Source organism: Pelodiscus sinensis, chromosome 2 (assembly GCF_052426305.1).
Source record: "Pelodiscus sinensis isolate ZL-2025 chromosome 2, ASM5242630v1, whole genome shotgun sequence".
Lineage (NCBI taxonomy): Eukaryota > Metazoa > Chordata > Testudines > Trionychidae > Pelodiscus > Pelodiscus sinensis.
Window position 1 is genome coordinate 61,348,299 of NC_143053.1, and position 19,707 is coordinate 61,368,005.

General features: G+C 41.7%; 1 long non-coding RNA gene across 2 annotated transcripts in view; it reads left to right on the forward strand.

Annotated features, from left to right (window-relative positions):
* LOC142827053 (uncharacterized) overlaps positions 1–19,707 on the forward strand; it is a 78,714-nt gene that overhangs the window by 32,678 nt on the left and 26,329 nt on the right. Inside the window, exon 3 of one of the 2 annotated variants that reach the window (XR_012901425.1) lies at positions 6,037–6,169. The exons of the other annotated variant lie outside the window; for it this stretch is intronic. This is a non-coding gene — a long non-coding RNA (uncharacterized LOC142827053). Of the gene's footprint in view, positions 1–6,036; positions 6,170–19,707 lie in introns of those variants that run through there. 2 annotated transcript variants of the gene reach the window in all.

Sequence of the window (19,707 nt, forward strand, 5' to 3'; positions counted from 1 at the left end):
ATAAGTAGAATGAACACATGAATAATGGTATATAGCTGTTGGCCCGTATGCTGATACATTCACTGCTGCCATATACATGCAATCTACTTATGGTTAAGGTTGCCAGGCCAAGTAATTGCCAGAATGGAGTGCTAAGCAAGCAGTCCCTGTATCAAAGAATCTGACCTTGTGAAGATAATGAGACAAGGAGAATTCAGAACAGATGAAAGCCAAGAGCACCTACTTTATCTACTGACAGCCAGGGAACACCTTCATGCTCAATCAGTTCCTGCTAATGAGACAAGATGGGGCAAGATGGTAAAACAGCAGTAACAGGCAAACTTTTTTTCAGCTTAATGATCTATAACTTAGTTAGATAAAAATTGTCTTTTAAACCAGACAGTAACATAAGTATGAACAGAGAAACACAAATAGTGTACCTAATATATTTTGGTTTTGTTTATATGAGGATTAATGGTATAGATCAGTATTTAGCAGATTATGAAGATCCAGCATTTTTGTAGATTATATCTTCTGATCATAATTCTTGTTTAGGCAGTTTAACATGTTTACAGTGTAGCCAGTAAACTGTTCAAGTCACATTGTTTTTATAAATGTGTCACCTACCATTTTAGAACTACCCAGGAATTATAATATGTACATGACCGTTTCAGCCAGTCATATCCATAGTCTTTCTAGACTATATTTAGTTAAGTCATTGATAAAATGCTGCATTTATTCTATAGATAGCATAGGTATGTGGGTTAGCACTGCCTGTTCTCTGTCTGTAGCCTTCAATCTGTGCTCACAACTTCAGGCTAAATGATTGTTTAGCCTAAAAATAACTACTGATGCTGACTATAGATGGTGGGCTGTGTCCCCTGGGTAGGGAAGGGATGTAAACTCCATGTCCTTCCTTGTCCTTCTTTAGGCTCTTACTTTCATGCACAGTGTATTGTTTATTTAAAAAAACACACACACAAACCCACCTGAGAAATACTGTTTTCAATCTCCAGAGGCTTTTTCCTACTTCAGTCAGCAAGGAGAAAAGAGGACACCTACTTCTCCTGAGAAGGTCTTGGGCCCACCTTCTTGTTTCCTATATGACTCACTCTATAATCTTTCCAGGTTGTTGCTTTATTAGGTCATAGTGTCCAGTGATGTCTGTATAAGGGCCAACACCCAAATGAAGCTGCTAATACCTCTGGGCAAAATTTTGCTCTGATAGTTTCAGTTTCTTCACCAGTGTAAGCCCAGAGATGAGTAGATTATAAGGACAGAAGGAGCCATTGTGATCACATAGCCTATCCTACTGTAGTGTTGGCCATAGAATTTCACTCAGGGTATGTCTATACTACAGAGTTTTGTTGGGAAAAACATTTTTCTGACAAAACTTGAGGAACGTCCACACTGCTATTGTGTTCTTCTGCAAGAAAATCGAAAGAACAGCGGGGGTTTTCCAGCATTGGTAATCCTCATTCTACGAGGAAGAAGCCTTTTTGCGAAAGACCTCTTTAACAAAAAGGTGTGCATAGATGGGGAAGAGGGAGTTCTTTTGGAAGAAGAGGAAAAAGCACAGGTGCACTGGTGCCCATTCCATCCATATCAATCACAGCTTACATGTGAGAGAGTGCCCATTCAGTCTGGATACTCTCTTTCAAAAAAGATCGCTTTTTGGATCCACTTTGTAGTATGGACACTCTCTTTCAGAAGAAGTTTTTTTGGAGGATCTCTTCTGAAAAAAGGTTCTTCCAAAAGAAGTCTGTAGTCTAGACATAACCTCAGTAACTTCCGTATCAAGCCTAATGACCCACGACTGAGCTACACCATATTTTTGTAGATATCTTTTTTTTTAATTTAACAACTGATTGTTAGAGGCTACATAGGCTTGGTTCTTTCTTAACCAGAGGGGAAAATGGTGGTTTCTCCAAATCTATTTGTGGTGCTAAAATAAAAACACTTGCAGTAGGTTTGTGCTGATCTGTGATGCACCCTCTCCTTTCTTGCATAGTTTAATAAGCAATGAAATTGACAGTGTTCATATTTAACCTCAATGGCAACACCTCATTGAGATATATGGGTGGATCACATCTCTTGAAGCTATCATTCTAGACCACAGCTGGTTGAAAAACTTTTGAATTTTGAAATATTTTGGTGAGGTGGGAGGAAAAGTAGATGATTAATTTTTCCAAAAAATATCTGTTTTTTTAAAAATCAGCTTTATTCAAGACTTGCTAAACATTGCTGCATTGGTTACAGTTGGTTAATATACTCAAAGTTTTCTTCTTGTCTCTAACAGAAAGAGATTTAACTTAAAATTAAAGATGAGTTCCCAGAACACAAAATGGCTGTTTGGGAGATGTACTGGTACACCTTGCAGCCTCATAAGGGCCCAGTATGATTCCTGTTTATAGGTTATAAGCAAGTCTCCTCTTAAACTTCAGTTTGATAAATGAAGCAGACTTAACTCCTTAAGTGTCTCATTATAAGGGAGCATTTTGGACCATGAATTGTTTTCATCATTCTTTCCCAAATCTTCTCACTTCAGAAAATATGTTGGAAACTGCAGGATTCCAGAGCCAGACACACAGTAATGATCTCCCCAATTTCACCCATCTAGATTTTACACCTCCTTACCTCTCTGTGTTCTGCATTTACACATCCAAGCATTGTGTTAGGGTACGTGTGTGTTTGTGTTTTCCTATGGCATTGGACTAGGAGCTCCTCTTCAGCCGAATGTATACAATGACCATAAGTTCTTCTTTAGGGACTTTGTTTTTTGGGATCTAGTTCTCTATCCTGTAAGCTCATCCCATATCTTTGTTCCTTTTATGTATTAATAGGGTATTTGTTAATTGTACCCCCTCTACCAGGAAATCCAGATCAGTCTGTGTCAGGGTATGTCTACACTACCACCCTAGTTCGAACTAGGGTGGTACGAGGAGTACAGGTAGTTTGGAATAGGAAGCCTAGTCCGAACTACCTAGTTCGTGCCATGTGTAGCTGCGGGGCACAGAGTCCGAACTAGCGGACATTTAAAAATGACGGCGCCCGGCAACATGCAAATGAAGCCCGGGAAATTCAAATCCCGGGCTTCATTTGCAACTCCGGTTGACTACATTATCACCCTAGTTCGAACTAGGGTGGTAGTGTAGACATACCCTCAGTGACTTCCCCTCATCGTTATTTGCAGATGGCACAAAGATAAGTGGGACAGTAAATTGTATAAGAAATTAATTGTGTATATTCTTTTATATTACTGATTAAAAATATTGAGGTATAGTGGGCTGAGAACTGATCATTAATTGAAGGATTCCACGATTCCAAGTTAATTGAAGGATTCCACGATTAACCCCCCACTTACTGATGATTTCCTGTGAACAGTTACATTTTGAACCCTGTCCATTGGCAAGTATAGTGTTTGTCGTCATGGTTTTCTATTATGATTATTTTTTAATCAGAATGTTGTGTGGTATGAAGTCAAACATTTAACAGAAGTGTAATAATATTATGGCAAAACAGTCATTTTTATCAGCCAGATTTACAATCTTGTCGAAGAATGATTTTTTTTTTATATAAGATCTGTTTTTCATGAAACCATGTTGATTTGCATTAATTATATGCTGGCCCTTTAATTCTTTGTTATGATATTCTGTTATTTTCCCCAGAATTGATATCAGGCTAACCAGCCTGTAAGAACCCAGGTTCATTCCATTAATCCTTTAAAAACATTTAAATAGCTTAAACTAGTCCATTAATTTTACAAGTTACATGGGATTTACATCAGTGTAATAGAGAACAGAATTTGGTTTGTTGCTTTGTCTTCTCCCAGACTCAGTACATCTCTATACTCTAGGAAAGTAACATTTTTGGCAATGAGTGATGAAATCCTGTAGTCCTCCCTTCAAATTGCCTTGCTAAATTAAATAGAATTGAACACTAGTGTGGCCTGGTATCTAAGCTCAAGAGTGGACTCCCTCCAGAAGATATGGGCTCCAGTCCTAGATCTTCTATTGCTTTACTGGGTGATGTAGAGCCAATTGCTTTAGTTCCGTTTGGCTCAGTTCCCTCCTGCCTTCCCTCCTACCTGTCCCCTCCCCCCCCCCCCCGCTTCCATGATAATTATAGTCCCCTAATTTTGTAACAAAGGTTTGAAATCTAGTGACGACAAGAGCTGTATGAAAGGTGGATGCATGAGGGATGTTTCGACTAATTTGCCCGGTACTGAAGTTAGACTTACCCACATCTTGAATACTGTGTACAGATGTGGTCTCCTCACCTCAAAAAAGATATTTTGGCCTTGGAAAGGGTTCAGAAAAGGGCAACTAAAATGATTAGGAGTTTGGAACGGGTCCCATATGAGGAGAGGTTAAAGCGACTGGGACTCTTCAGTTTAGAAAAGAGGAGACTGAGGGGGGATATGATAGAGGTCTATATCAGCCCTCTCCACACCACTCATGATTTTAAAGAAAAGTTATGTATTAGTTCCCATAATAGAAGAACTAGAGGACACCAAATGAAATTAATGGGTAGCAGGTTTAAAACTAATAAAAGGAAGTTCTTCTTCACACAGCGTGTTGTCAACCTGTGGAACTCCTTGCCAGAGGAGGCAGTGAAGGCTAGGACTATAATAGAGTTTAAAGAGAAGCTGGATAAATTCATGGAGGTTAGGTCCATAAAAGGCTATTAGCCAGGGGATAAAATGGTGTCCTTGGCCTCTGTTTGTCAGAGGCTGGAGAGGGATGGCAGGAGACAAATCGCTTGATCATTGTCTTTGGTCAACCCTCTCTGGGGTACCTGGTGGTGGCCACTGTCGGTAGACAGGATACTGGGCTAGATGGACCTTTGGTCTGACCCAGTACGGCCGTTCTTATGTTCTTATGTTCCTCCAGTTCTGCCACCCTGTCCTCCAAAGCCCAAACTCGGTCTCTGAGGGTCAGGAGCTCCTTGCCACGGGTGCACACATATGCCACCCGCCCACAGGGCAGGTAATCATACATGTTACACTCAACGCAATAAACAGGATAGCCCCCACTCTGCTGCTGGGCTTCTGTCTCCATTTTTCTAATGAATAAGTTTAAGTATAAACTGGGATTCTTTTTAAACCTCTGGAGTATAGACTATTCTAAGAGTTATGTTTTAAAGAAGGTCAGAAGTCACTAGTGCCCTCTAAACTCCCTCTCCAAACTCTCCTGTTAGCTGTTCCTGGTCGCTGAGTCACAGGCTTATATAGCTCTGGTAGCCCCTCCCCCTGACTGAGGCTCAGCCAATTAACAGAGGCTTCTAGATTTCAAACCTTTTAGGAGCTCCTTCAAACAAACAAAGCAAACAAACAAACAAACACAAGCTCAGCACACTGCAAATAACTCCCCCACACACAAACACACACTCCAGATAGCCACTTACCACAAGGGTCCTGTTTTTACTCCTCCACTGGTGGAGAAGATAATGAAAGTCCCAGAACATCTACTGCTACATGAAACGAGACAAACAAAAAAAAGTAGCAAGAAAATATAACACATCCTTGAAGTTTGAATTCTCTTTTATCCATCTGGATGAGTATCTGTTGCCTCTGTGTGTGATGTAATTTCTTTATATTTTGATTTACTATGTGATTCTTTTCTAATGAGTAGAATGTAGGATTGGGTGTTTACTTACACAGCACAGACTTTCAGATTTTAGATTTTAAAAAATTGAAATCACAATATGGCGTTCAAAGTTTTAAAATTAATATGCATTTTAAACAATATTATTAACATTGTGTTTTACTCATTTTTATACATTATAAATTGCATTTTCCTTGTTTTAAATACCACATTTCTTTCAACTTTTTTTAAGTTTAGATCTACTAAAACTCATCACTTTCAAAGATCTTGTAGCATTTCTTTTAGCGAATATTGTTAGGGATTTCTATTATTACAACTGCTTATGTTAAAATGAAAAGGATATGTACATTGTCTACAAGTATGTAATCTTTTCCCTCAAGAAGTGTTACTAGTGAGCCACAGTGCCTATTGCAAATGAGAGATTAATTCTTCATTTTCTTTTGTGTGACAGTTTCCACTAGGAAGCCCCAGGAGGATTACCAAAGGATCGTTTACAGTGGGGGTTCTCACTCTCTGGGTCCCTGGGGAACCAGGCCAGCCCACCTCACTATTTCTCCAGGTGCCAGTCTTCATGTGGGAGTTAGGTAGGCCTGAATTGATAAGAGTCTGGGTCCCTCTTACCAATGCCGCTTATTAGTCCTGGCCCCAATGCCAGTGTGTGGTAGCACAATTGTTACGTCAGTTGAGCCCACTCCAAGTTGGGCTGCACTTAGGTTATTAGCCCAAGCACAAGAGGAACAGCTGGAGCTAAGGAGTCCAAGCCTATGCTCTGGGGGAGCAGCAATTAGACTCTAAGCCCAAGCTCTGGGTTCAGAGCAGGGCAGCACCAACATCAACTGCTGCCGTTACTCAAAGGGAACTGTAATTACTTCCACAGCCCAGGTTTTTGGTTCAGAGCAGGGCAGCACAGAAAATTAGCTCTTGGCTCACATCCCACTGGGGAGGGATGGAGCAGGCCACCACACAGGAGGTGGATGGCTGGGGGGGGGGGGGGGGGATGCAGATCCACCCACTTCAGTGTGTCCTCACCCAGGGCCCTAATAAGGCAGAGGGGCCTGTGGCTGAGCAGCAGGGTGCCAGGCCACAACACACTGACTCACCCTGTCAGTGTTGCTTCCACACAGGTCTTCACTACTCCTGAACCACTTCCACACTCCCCCTCCAAGTATGCCTGTTGGTCCAGAGAGGTAAGCTGATCACTGGAAGCCTCCAGTAGCTGCTCATCATGGGTTGTATCAGTTAGTGGTCTGGGCTGGTGCTTCCTCTGGGGTCAGGTCAGCCAGATGTCTGGGCCAGTCTGCTTCCTGTGGGCCCACTGCAACCTCCCAGCATGTGAGCTCAGGGGAAATGTTTTTCCCCTCTGGTGGCCGGGCCCCAATGAGCTTCTGTTCACCCCTTTATGTTTTTGATCCTGCCGCTTAGCTTCAGGGAGGTGGGGTGAGAGTTCTGGGGCCATTAATCCAGGTGTAAGGACACACTCCTCCTCTGCCAGCTCACCTCACTACACAGGTGCACAAGTGGGCCCTAAGGGGAAAAAGTTTGAGACTCCCCATCCTAACTGACCATGCCATTGCTTATATTAAAGTTAGATTTCTGTGTAAAACAGGTTTTCTAGAAAGTTGAGAAACCTAGTGCCTGACTTGAAAGTACCGCTATCAGGGGAAAGTGGGCCAAATAAAATTAGTTTTGATCTCTAAATACATTAGAAAAATGTATTTACTGAGTGGCTGTGTGATTAGCTCTCCCAATCATTTGAAGCTCTCCGGTTCATGATTTAGATTAAGATCTAGATTATTTGTAATGGCTGTCATGGGTCATGGAAAAGTCCCAGAGGCAAAATTAGTTCTATCTCCAATCTACAGTGACCACCAGATCCCTTTCTGCAGTACTCCTTCCTAGGCAGTCATTTCCTATTTTGTACGTATGTACGGTTAAGTGGAGTACATTACATTTGTCTGTGCTGAATTTTATCCTATTTATTTCAGATCATTTCTCCATGATATCCAGGTCCTTTTGAATTTTAATCATATCTTCCAAAGCACTGGAAACCCCTGTCAGCTTGGTATCATCTGCAAATTTTATAACTGTACTCTCCATACCATTATCTAAATCACTGATAATGAGTATCAGACCCAGAACGGATCCCGGAGGGACTCCATTTATTATATGCCCTTGCAACATGACTTGAGCCACACTACTCTCTGGGAGTGGTATTCCAACTAGTTATGCATCTACCTTATAGAAACTCCATCTTGGTTGTATTTCCCTAGTTTGTTTATGAGACGGTCATGTGAGACAGTATCAAAAGCCTTACTAAAGTCAAGATAATACACCTACCCCTTTCACCTATCCTAAAGGCTTGTTACCCTGTCAAAGAAAGCTATTAGGTTGATTTGCCACTATTTGTTTTTGACAAATCCATGGTGACTGTTACTTATCACCTTATTGTCTTCTAGATGCTTGCAAATTGATTGCTTAATTATTTGCTCCATTGTCTTTCCAGGTAAAGACGTTAAGCTGACTGGGTCTGTAATTCTCTGCATTGTCCTTATTTCCCTTTTTATAGATTAGTACTAAATTTGCTCTTTTCTAGTCTTCTGGAATCTTTTCTGTCTTCCATGACTTCTCAGAGAAAATCACTAGTGGCTCAGATATATCATCAGTCAACTCCTTGAGTATTCTAGGATATATTTTATCAGGTGTCTCGCAGATACGTAATTTGTCTAATTAATTTTAACTTGTTCTTTCCCTTTTCCTTCAGATCCTTAATGGGTCTATACAAAATAACTGCTCTCACTCTTGGTCTGTTCTTGTTCCATATAAACTGTAACAACATCTTCTGTATTCTACTAGAGTTTTATCTGGGATAACCACAGATGGATTTTTAAATAAGGAAACTATCCTTGGCAAAATATTCATTTTGACTGTGGCTATTTTTTTTCATCAAGAGATTGCACATTTCTTGCAGCATTACAGGTCCATTTACTGAAGTACTGGTTTGGCATTTAACTCTCAGTGCTCTTGTAGGGTTGTACTGAAATTTTAATTCTTAAGTATCTTCTAAAATGTATTGACCATTTGTACCCAAATATTTTCTAGAGCAGTGACTTTTCAGAAAATGTATAGCTAACATTTCAGAACCAGCATAATTTACTTTAAATCCAGATGCTTTCCCAAGGTCTTTAGAGACTAATTTGAGGGAAGTGTTTGGTTTTGATAAAAATATTTCATCTTCTGCATATTGCTGCTTTTTTGTTTGTGCCTGCAAGTTTCATTGCTGCAGTGGATCCATTGTTCCTTATCCTTGTGTAGGAGTCTCCATAGCTGATGCAGTATAATGGAGAACATGAGCACCTGTACCTAGTCCCTTTAAAGGGAACCTTAACCCCATTAACTCACATGGTTGTTTTGGGGATCAGGGGAAGGGCAGATAGTTCTTTAAATAGCTGGGGGCCAATGTCTATATAGAATAGGACTTGAAATAGAAAGTTCTACTCTGTTCTGTCAGGCTTTCTGTGCATCTCGTGATAACAAGAGAATTGGATCTTTTTTTGAATTGGCATTATGGATGATTCCAAGTGTTCTTCAGATATTGTCTGACATTTATCTATCCTCAATGAATTCAGTTTGATTTGGATTTATAATAAGCCAAGAGCATCGACTGCAATTAGCTACATAGTATTTTTGCTAAAATCATAGTCATCATTCAACAAAGATATGGGCCCATGGGAACTGCAAACTATAAGGTTGCTGCCATCTTTAGGGAGAACAACCACAGTAGCTTCTTTCATAGGTTGTGGAAGTTCCTCCCCTAACAGACTGGCAATGCCACCTGTCTCTAATTGGGCGGGGCAGTCCCAAAATGTACATTTCAAGTTGCAGGCTGAATGACTATGGGACAGCATTTGTCCTGGATTTCCTTTGGCATCACTCTGCACCTCCCCAAGGCTCCGGGGCGGCCCTAGCTTCTTCCAAGTGGTGGTGGGGAGGCTGAGGTTGGCCTTAGCTCCCTACTTGCTCCACCTCCTGTTCCTCCTGAGGCCTTGCCTCTGGCTAGGCCGGAATCTTGAATACTGGTTTAGAGCCATCCAGGGAGCCCAGGCTGCTATGGAGAATCCTGGACCCTCCACCTGCCAGAGGCAGCATGCCCTGCAGGTGAGGCCATAAGCTGCTCTTGGGCACACAGACCTTCTGCCTATGGCAGGTGCACAGTCCAAGGCTCCCCAGGCAGGACTGGTTTCCTTGGAAGGTTCTCACTACTGCCCAGCTCCAGCTTCTGGCCTGGCTGGGTAGTGGGGCCTCCGAGGGAAGAGTGGGGGTGCGGCTATGGAATGGGTGGGGATTCCTTTTTGCATTTTGAAAAGATGGTCACCATGAATGGCACTGAAGGTGCCTCTTGAAGGACCCATTAAAACCTTCATAAACATCATCTTTAGTTCTTCTCACTGTTCATACTTGCTATTTCCTCTTGGAGTTCTCTGATTTCTCAGCTAAAGTTTCTTTATCAATTGCTTTCATCTTTTGCAAGCCTGCTACTTCCAGATATTTTTTGAATAATTTCAGCATTTGGAATATCTGTGATATAAAAAAAAATCTGTACAATAAGCAGCAAAAGAAGCACACGATTTATATTTTGCTGACTGTTCTTAATTGATGGAACAATACATTAATCTTGAATCTAGTTAAGCTTTTGAACCAATAGCCAATCACTTTTATTTCCTTTTTACAGAAAACATCTGCTTTGTATACCTCAAGGCATTTTTAGTGATCTCTCATTTCAACTTATTCATTATTTTTGAACCGATCTTTTTGTTATTGGTTTGCAACCTAGCTCCTGTTCTAGTTTCTGTTTTTTCTGTATGGAAAGCTACAAATGGGGACTTTCTTATAGACCAGAAGATTTCAGTGAGAAATGCTGAAATGCCCATTTGTTGGGAGACTCTTTATACTCCTTATTCTAGCCGTGGCTCATGAACCTTACATGGGAAACCTGGACAGCAGTAATGAAATGACATGAGATGAACAGCTGGATGACAGTGGAAAGTGGTTTTGGTAAATTAAAGGTGTGCTGATGATACCTTTATGACAGTTAGACCTCACTTAAATTATTACCATGGTCAACATAGCCACATCTTTTATGTTTCATAATCTTTGTGGAGCGACGGGTAAAAGGCTTGTTCAGAAGTGGAGTGTTGAAGCAGATCGCTTGGCTACTGATTTTGAGCAGTCAGATACCAGGGATATCAGAGAGGCGTGGGAGGTGGAGGAACTCGAATCCGAGAGGCTTTGTGGCCACACTCTGAAAATGAAAACTAGTAATGTATATCTCTGATTGGTGCTGCAATGTTACATTACATGTAGTTTTCCTAGGAAGCAATGGTGACATTTTTTGGCTCTGCATTCTAGTAAGCAAATGATTAAACTGCCTGTATATGTACTGATATTGCCTGCTATCTCAATCTGTAGGAAGCAAAGATGAATTACCATTCAAAAATTCTACTTTTTATTGTTCAAGAAACAACTCTCTCTCTCTCTCTCTCTCTCTCTCTCTCTTTCACACACACACACACACACACACACACACACACACACACACACACACACACACTCCTGGACATAGTAAACTCATCTAGACCACTTTTCTCTAGTTTGTTTATGAGGCTATCGTATGGGACGGTGTCAAAAAGCTTACTGAAATCTAAGTGATTCATATCTATTACTTCCTCTTCTATCCCCCAGGCTAGTTACCCTGTCAAAGAAGGAAATTAAATTGGGTTGGCATGGTCTGTTTCTGACAATTACTATTTGTTATGACCCTATTATCTCCTATGTGTTTGCAAACTGTTTGATAATTTGTTCTACTATCCCTCTGGAAACTGAAGTTTGGGTGAGTAGTGTATAATTTCAAAGATCCTCCTTTTCCACTTTTTTAAAGATAGGTACAGGTTGAACCTCTCTAGTCCGGCACCTTTGGGACCTGACTGGTGCCGAACCAGAGAATTTGACAGACCATGGGAGGTCAATATTGTCTAGCAGCTTTACTAACACTTACACTGCTTACTGAGCTTTTAGAAGACATTTAGGGGATAAATTAGGGAACGTCTACACTGCATCCCTAGTTCAGACTAGAGATACAAATGGAGATGACTGAAGTAGTTAACGAAGTGGGGATTTAAATAACCCGCGCTTCATTAACATGATCTCACCGGCGCGCTAGTTCGAATCACAGCTGATTCGAACCAGGAAGTGTGCGCCGGGATGCGTTAGTGTGGACTAAAGCCCTTAGTCCGAACTAACGTTACTCCTCATTTTTTGGTTGTCTCCATTTGCATCCCTGAACTAGGGATGCAGTGTAGACGTACCCTTAGATATAAATAACAGCACAGAAGACTGAGAGCCAGGACTGGTGGCTATGAACACACTTTATGGGACTACAGGAAACTCGGCCATGCCCATGATAAGTGGATGTTGTGGGATGAGAGAGTGATGGACTAGAGAGGTTCAACATGTACTATGTTTGCCTTTCTCCAGTCCTTGGACACCTCCCCTGTCCCCCAGGAGTTCTTGAATATAATTGCTTATGGTTCTAAGATAGCTTCAGCTAGTTTCTCAAGTATACTAGGGGGAATTTCATGGGACTTTGCTGACTTGAACACATCTAATTTATCAAAATATTATTTATCCTGTTCTTTCCATATTCTGTCTTGTTTTGTTTTTATATTGTTTTAAACCTCTGATCACAATTAACTTTTTGTAGTGAAAACTAAAGCAAAATAGACATTAAACACCTCCCCCTTCTTGATGTTATCTGTTATCTCTCCTCTGCTTAGTAGACCTATGCTTTCCGTCATCTTTCTATTGCTCCTGATGTATTTATGGACCCTCTTCCTATTGTTTTTATGGTCACTGCATTTTCTCCTATTTTATTTATTAATATCTATCATCCCATGCATTTATAGGGCTCCAATCATCATGATAACGTAGCCTAATTAATATTGGGTCAATTAAAATTTTGAAATAAAAGAAGCAAATACACCATATGAAGCATGAAGAAAGAGCTGACCGATCAGGCAATTGCCTGGAATTTTATATTTCACAGTTATTTGAAATATTGGGCAAAGAAATATATCTCGCATCTCTCATTCTAAATATGATTGCTTCGATCTTATGTGTGTTCCATCTAGGAGAAAATGCCTGTCATGGTCCTATTAACACTGACAATCATTTCTTTGTTTAGGCTCCAATGCTAGAAAAAAAGGAGAGTGCTAGCTCTCCTTTGGCCATGAAGTTCTTGCCCACAGAGTTTGAAGATTGGTATATTTGCATTGTTGATTTGTTAAATCTCATCCATATTTTAAATGTAAAGACAATTGGTGGTATTTACAGTGTAGAAGGATTTTCCTTTCATTTGTTTCTAATGTGTTTTTAAGGGTGACACAAAACAATCTCCCAGCCTCTCCGCTGCTGTGTAATACACAATATATCTAGTAGGCTTTGATTTCCACTCCTCTCCCATTAGAGGAATAGTAAATGTGTCTCTTAAAAAGCATTAGGATCATTACCATCAAATCTCTTTGGATAGATTCAAAGGTCAGACAGGACCACTGCAATCATCTAATTTGACCTGCTGTAGAACAAAGGGCATAAAACTCCCCACAAATAATACCTGTTTGAGCAAGAGCGCCTTTTTTTTTTACCAACCGGCTGACTGACCAACCAACCAACTAATCATTTTTTATTTAAAAATTGCCAAAGATGGATAATTATTTTGGAGAAGTTCTGTGGCCTCTATTATACAGGAGGCTACACTGGATGATCACAATGGTTGCTTCTGGCCTCTGAATCAAAGGATACAGGGATATCTGGGTAATATTTAATGGCCTGCAATATGTGGGAGGTGAGACTAGATTATCTAATGATCTCTTCTGGCCTTGGACCCTGTGAAACCAAGTCCTCCATAACTACTGGTAATTTTTTCCCCAGTGGTGAATGATGCTCACATTTAAAAGTGTATGCTTTATTTCCAGTCTGAATTTGTCTAGTTTCAACTTCCAATCCTTGGATCTCATTGTACTTGTGTCTACTAGATGGAAGAGCCCATTGTCAAATACAGTAGAACCTTACCGTTATAAAGACCACTGGAAAGGAGGTTGCTCTTAATGCTGAAAAAAATTCCATGTTTATTCTTTCAAACATTTATAACTGAACCTTGACTTAAAAAGGCTTTGAGACATTACTATGTGGAAGAAAAATGCATCTTTTAACCATCATAATTTAAATTAATCAAGCACAGAAATAGTTTCCTTACCTTAGCAATTTTTAAATCAAACTTTCCCTTTATATTTTTAGTAGTTTCTGTTTAACACAGTACTGTACTGCATTTTCTTGTCTCTGCTGTTGTCTGATGTGTAATTCCAGTTCCAATGAGGGGTGTGGTTGATGCATCAGTTCATAACTCTGAGGTTCTATAGTAAGTACTTAATGGGTAATCAGTATGCAGCATGGCATTTGAGACCATTTGGGTAGCAGAAGTTTTCATTGTGTAAACTGCTCCTGCACATCTAGAATAAACATCAAATGCAATTGGTATGTTGGGTTTGCACTTTTCTGCCAACATACATATATTCGGAGGCCTGGAGATAGTGAGCAGCTAGATGCTAGTGTCCCAAAGTAGCAATGTTTGTAGGTAACAAAGCAAAAATGTCCAAAGATCTAGAAGAACCAATATTTGAAGGTGCCAAAGCTCAGAGTGGTGGCTGAAACAGTCATTCCTGCTTGTAAGCATCAGCACAGCTGAGTTTCAAGACCCCTCCCTGTTCTGAGGAAATGTCATGTCAGTTCCTCTTACTTGTACTGAGCTGGAGAAAGGTCCACAGATCTCTCCCTTGTTGTTTGTGGTTCCAGACCTGCTATCTGTTGTCCAGGTACTGTGGGTTAAGATAATTGTAAGGAAGCATCTTAATACACTCTGCTGTTTGACCTACAAAGAAGCCCTGTAAGGAGGAGACAGGGACCACATACGAGAAATTTGAGACTAGGTAAAGGACCGTTGCCACTGGTGCCCATTCCTGTGGTGATGTTCTGCATTGCAGCTCTGCTCTGCGGTCAGCAAAAAGCTGGGAGCCAATATTTCCCATTGCCTTGTGATATGAAGGGAAAGGTTCCTTAAAACACCTCAGGGGTGAAATCACTCAGTGATCTGGAGGCAGATAATTTCTGGCAGGGTACTGTGCCAATCACATTCACATACCACAGGAAACCTGTCAATTGAGGGCTTGGTGATGAGGCACTGAGGGAGCAGAGTTCAGACTCATGACAGTTTGATGATGAACTGACAGCTCTGAAAGAGACACACAGGGTAATTGTTAGGTTCAAATATCAATAGAAGTAAGTAGGAAAAAATGACATAAGTCTGAGTGTGGCACCAACTGCCATACAGAGCACACCATCAACTTTCCTTTTCTGCCTCTCTTCCTAAAAACTTTTTAAATTGACAGAATTTGAGGCAGAGAAATCTGATTCCTGAGGGTAAACCCCAGGGAAATCTGAGTTTATCAGCTCTAGGCTGATCTTAAATGACAGCCGAAGGAGCAGCAGTCCCTAAGTGATGTGCTACAGGGAGGGTAGAAAAGAAACTGAGAACCACCCATTTATGCTGCTACCCATTCAATTGGGGCACAGCAACCTGCTTAGGTGTATCCATGGTGGGACAGCAGCCCACTCCTTACAACTTCTTAGCTGTGGGAGTTCTGGTCATGACCTGGGAGCGTGAACACAAGTGTGGCCATCGCTTACACTGGATTTTTTAAAACCAGAAATAGGCAGGTGTGAGTACAGAATAATTAATCATTTTCAGAGTTGACAGGGTATATGAAATTGTGTTTAAAATATTAGATATGTAAAAAGGAACAAGCAATCTTCTCTTAATTGTAACCATGGTTCTTCCTTTTCTCTGCCCTTTCTTTGGGCCACATTTGTTATTTGTAACACTGGGCCAGGTCCCCTGCTAGGTAAATCAGCAGAGTTCAGTTGACTTCAATAGAACGACACCAACTGAGCATTGGGCAAAAGAGGTCTTAACTGCTGGCTCTATCTCCCGATGGGCCAATCTCAGCACTCTCAAGGAGCCACACTTGTCTTCAGTGGAGCTTGGATCAGAGGCCTGCCTTCATGGACCTCATTGCAGGGTCTGGGTTTTACATTGAAAGCCCTGTCGGACCAGGGCCATTTCTCTGTTACATTTCTGTAAAGTCCCTAGCACGCTTCACCAGGGGTGGGGGTGGGATACTGGTACTGGGCTGTGTAGGGTACCAGCACTGGTAGGATAGGCCTGGCTGTTGCTACTTGGGTAGTGCCTGAAGTGTGCTAGAGACTTCAGTGAGGAAAGGGGTTGCCAACTCCCTCAGACCGGACACCACTTACTGTAAAAGCGACGAGGAGTCCTGTGGCACCTTATAGACTAACAGGACTCCTCGTCGCTTTTGCAGATTCAGACTAACACGGCTACCCCTCTGATACTTGACACTTACTGTAGTGACATCCAGACTGTTTGGTCTGAGAGACTTGGAAGCCTGGAGCAGGGTTGGGAGGGAGGCATGGGCCGGAGGAGCAGCAGGCAGCTGTGCAGCAAGCTGGAGAGAAGAGGTGCTTTTAAGGGGAATATGCTGCTTCTCTCTAGCTACCCACTGTGTGGCTGCCCCCTGCTCAGTCCTCCTGCCTGTGAGGATTGCCTGCCTCCGCCTCATGAGTGGGAGCTGGGTGCTGAGCCCTGGGTGCTGAGCCCTGGAGTTCAAGGTGGTCAGACCAGTGCTGAACTGGGGGTGGGCAGCCTGGGGATGAGAGTGGCCGGAGCCCGTAGGCAGCACACAGCTGTATAAGACACCATGAAACTTGGGACAATTTGGTGTCCCAGATTCCATGGTGTCCTATGCAGCTGTGTTTTTCCTGTTGGTAGGGATGGATTTTAATCCCAACTCTTCCAACCTTCACAGTTAGGTTTGGGTTTGGATTTGTTTTAGTAAGAGAGTGAAGACTGATCCTTAACTTTACTCTTCAGATCTGCAATCCTGGTTCAGGCAGCCATGCTAATGTGTATGTTCGATTTATTTTTCCTTGACTTGTTGGTTGTAGGGATAGAGCACAAAAATTACAGCACGCAGCACTGTCTGTTAGGAATGTGCCAGATCGCTGGGGCAATTGATCATTTGAATTTTACTGCCATCTAAAAATAGAAGTAGGCATAATTATGATGTAGTGATCAACCCATACAGAGGTGTAGTTCTCAAAACTTGAAGTGAGAAGTAGATGTAGAAATCCCCTCAACAAATGACATGATTTGTATACAGCTCTTCACTCATCCTCCTTTGACAATTTACTATCACCACTACTCCACAGCTGCAACTGTATTTATCTTGTTGTTAAGAACACATGATGATCAAGAACTTTGGAAGTGATAGCCTTTTGTATTCAAGAAATCTGCATGCTTTGTCTTACCCAAAGAGCACTTAATCACTATATCTGGTTGTCAAAGGATGCATCTACATAGGAACTAAAGACCCACAGCTCTGCTGGCCTGGTCGGTTGACTTGGGTTTAGACTCTGACTTGAGACTGAAAATCACTGTGTAGATGTTTGGGCTTGAGCTGGAGCTAGATAACCAGATAGTAAGTGTGAAAAATCAGGAGTGGGTGGTGTGGGTAATAGGCACCTATATGACAAAGCCTCAAATATCAGGAATATCACTTTAAAATCAGGACATCTGGTCACTCTAACTGGAGCCCAAACATCTACACGGGAATGGGTAAAAAGTGGCCCCAGGCCAGATGCGGTTCACCAGGGTTCACCTCTGGTGGGCTGCCAGATCTTTATATATCTGAACATCTGTGGGTCTGGCTGCTCACAGCTCCCATTGGCCACGGTTCACTGTTCCTGGCCAATGGGAGATGTGGAAAGTGGTGTGAGCCAGCCCATGGCTTCCGACAGATCCCATTGGCCTGGAATGGTGAACCGTGGCCAACAGGAGCTGCGAGTGGCTGTACTTGTGGACATTCAGGTAAGCATCTGGTGGCCTGCCAGCAGCAAACCCTGGCAAACTGCACCTGGCCATTGAGCTGCTTATTGCCCACCCCTCATCTAGTGAATGTCTCAGCTGCCAAACCTCATGAGCCTGACTCAGCTCACCTGGGCCAGCTATGTCTTTTTCATCCCTGAGGAGACTTGCCCATACACTTTTCAGTACAGCACTCACTTGCATGATGTAGTCAGCAGCTCTAAGGGATACTTGAAACAGAGACTCAGTTGTATAGTCCTGGAATGCGACAGTGCTAAGCTCTGTGGTATGCCTTTAAAAAAATGTCTGCAAAGGACTATTTCTCTTTTAAGAGAGGTGTTCTAAGAAGATTCAGCCTGACAGCAGTGCAAAATAGAAGATTCAGTTTTCATTGCATCTCAGTGACTTTCATCTACAACTTGCACATCTCACAAGCAAAATGGGTCACTCTTCTAACTGCCACTCCTGAAAATTCAACCTTCCGTTTGTGGCTTTTCATTGGCCTGTCTTTGTGATAAGATCCAAGTACCTCATAAGGTTTTAACGTATTCATCCTTACAACGCCCCTGTGACTTAGGGTAATATTTTTATCCCCATTTTACAGGTGGGAACCTTAAGCCGAAAAAGAGAAGTGACTTGCCCAAAGTGACACACGAAATCTGTGGCAAGAACTGAGCCCAGTTTTCCCAAGCTTGTGCCCTAATAATCCTGCCTTGGGGCAAGCCTATGTTCTGTTTCACATTAGTAACGAAGAATCTGCAAGCAGAATGTAGTTAGCTATTATGTTAACAATGCATGTGAAAGAATAGAATTCACCTCACTCTTCCATTGCTGTATTAATTCTACTGATGTCTCTAAGGTTCTTTGCTTCTTTCTTTGTTTATATTATTTTCTTTTCCTAGTTAGCTTGTGGCCTTCTACTAAGATCTGAATTTGGCTACTAGGACCAGGCTCTGATACAGAGTATTTGCTCATGCCCTGTGCTTGTTTATACCTTGGTGTCCTACAAGGATTTTGGATAGCATCTTTCTAGAGTACCTTAGTGAAATATGTGTCATCCTTTCAGAAGCAGGCCACCAGTCACATGAAGGTCATTTGAACCTGTCAATATGGTAGTAGGTCTGCTGGAAGCAGATTCCTTTGACGTTAGCCTCTTTGTTAGAATTAAATCAATTTCTGGCAAGTCTAATTGTTTGGACTTTCATCTCTAATTTGCTGATGTTGGCTGGCAGAAGCTGGAATTACTGACAGGGCAAGGTCAATATAGACCATTGGTTCTTAACCTCTTCAGCACTGTTACCCCTTAAACTTAACCAATAAACCAAAGTTACCCTACCCCTTTTTTAAATGTCAATAGACAAAAAGAAAATTACAATTAATCATTTTTATTGTATTTCATTTTCTCATATATTATATTGAACACCTATTGTATTTTAAACTTCTTATATATTAGGTTCGTTATTCAGAAAATGAAAACACATCACAAATAGCATTTCTCTGATGAAATTCTCAGTGTGAAGGTTGATACTGCTTCTGCTTGACTAGCTTAGAGATACAAGGCTTTGTCACAGTTAATGCACATCTCAAGACATGACTAAGATCCAATCTATTCCTTGCCTTCGTTTTAATGTTGACCATTGTAGAAAAGCCGACCTCACAGTGATACGTAGTGGCAAGTGGGATTAGAAGTTGGGTATGTCTACACTACAGCGCTAATTCAAATTAGTTTAGTTTGAATTAGTTAATTCGAACTAAGCTAATTCGAACTAACGGATCCAGACTAAAAAACTAGTTCGAATTAGCGTTTTGCTAATTTGAACTAGCATGTCCACATTAAGTGGACCCTGAACCGGGGTTAAGGATGGCCGGAATCAGTGCCAGCAGAGCATCAGATGAGGACTTAGAGCGTGGAGCTGCTGCCTCAGGCTAGCCGAGGGCTGTGCTTAAAGGGACCCGATCTCCACCCCGGACAGACAGTTCTCAGGGGTGCCCCGCTTGCAAAGCAGTCCTGGCTTGGAGTGCCCTGAGTGCCCACACTGGGCACATCACAGCACTCGGCCATCAGACCGGCTG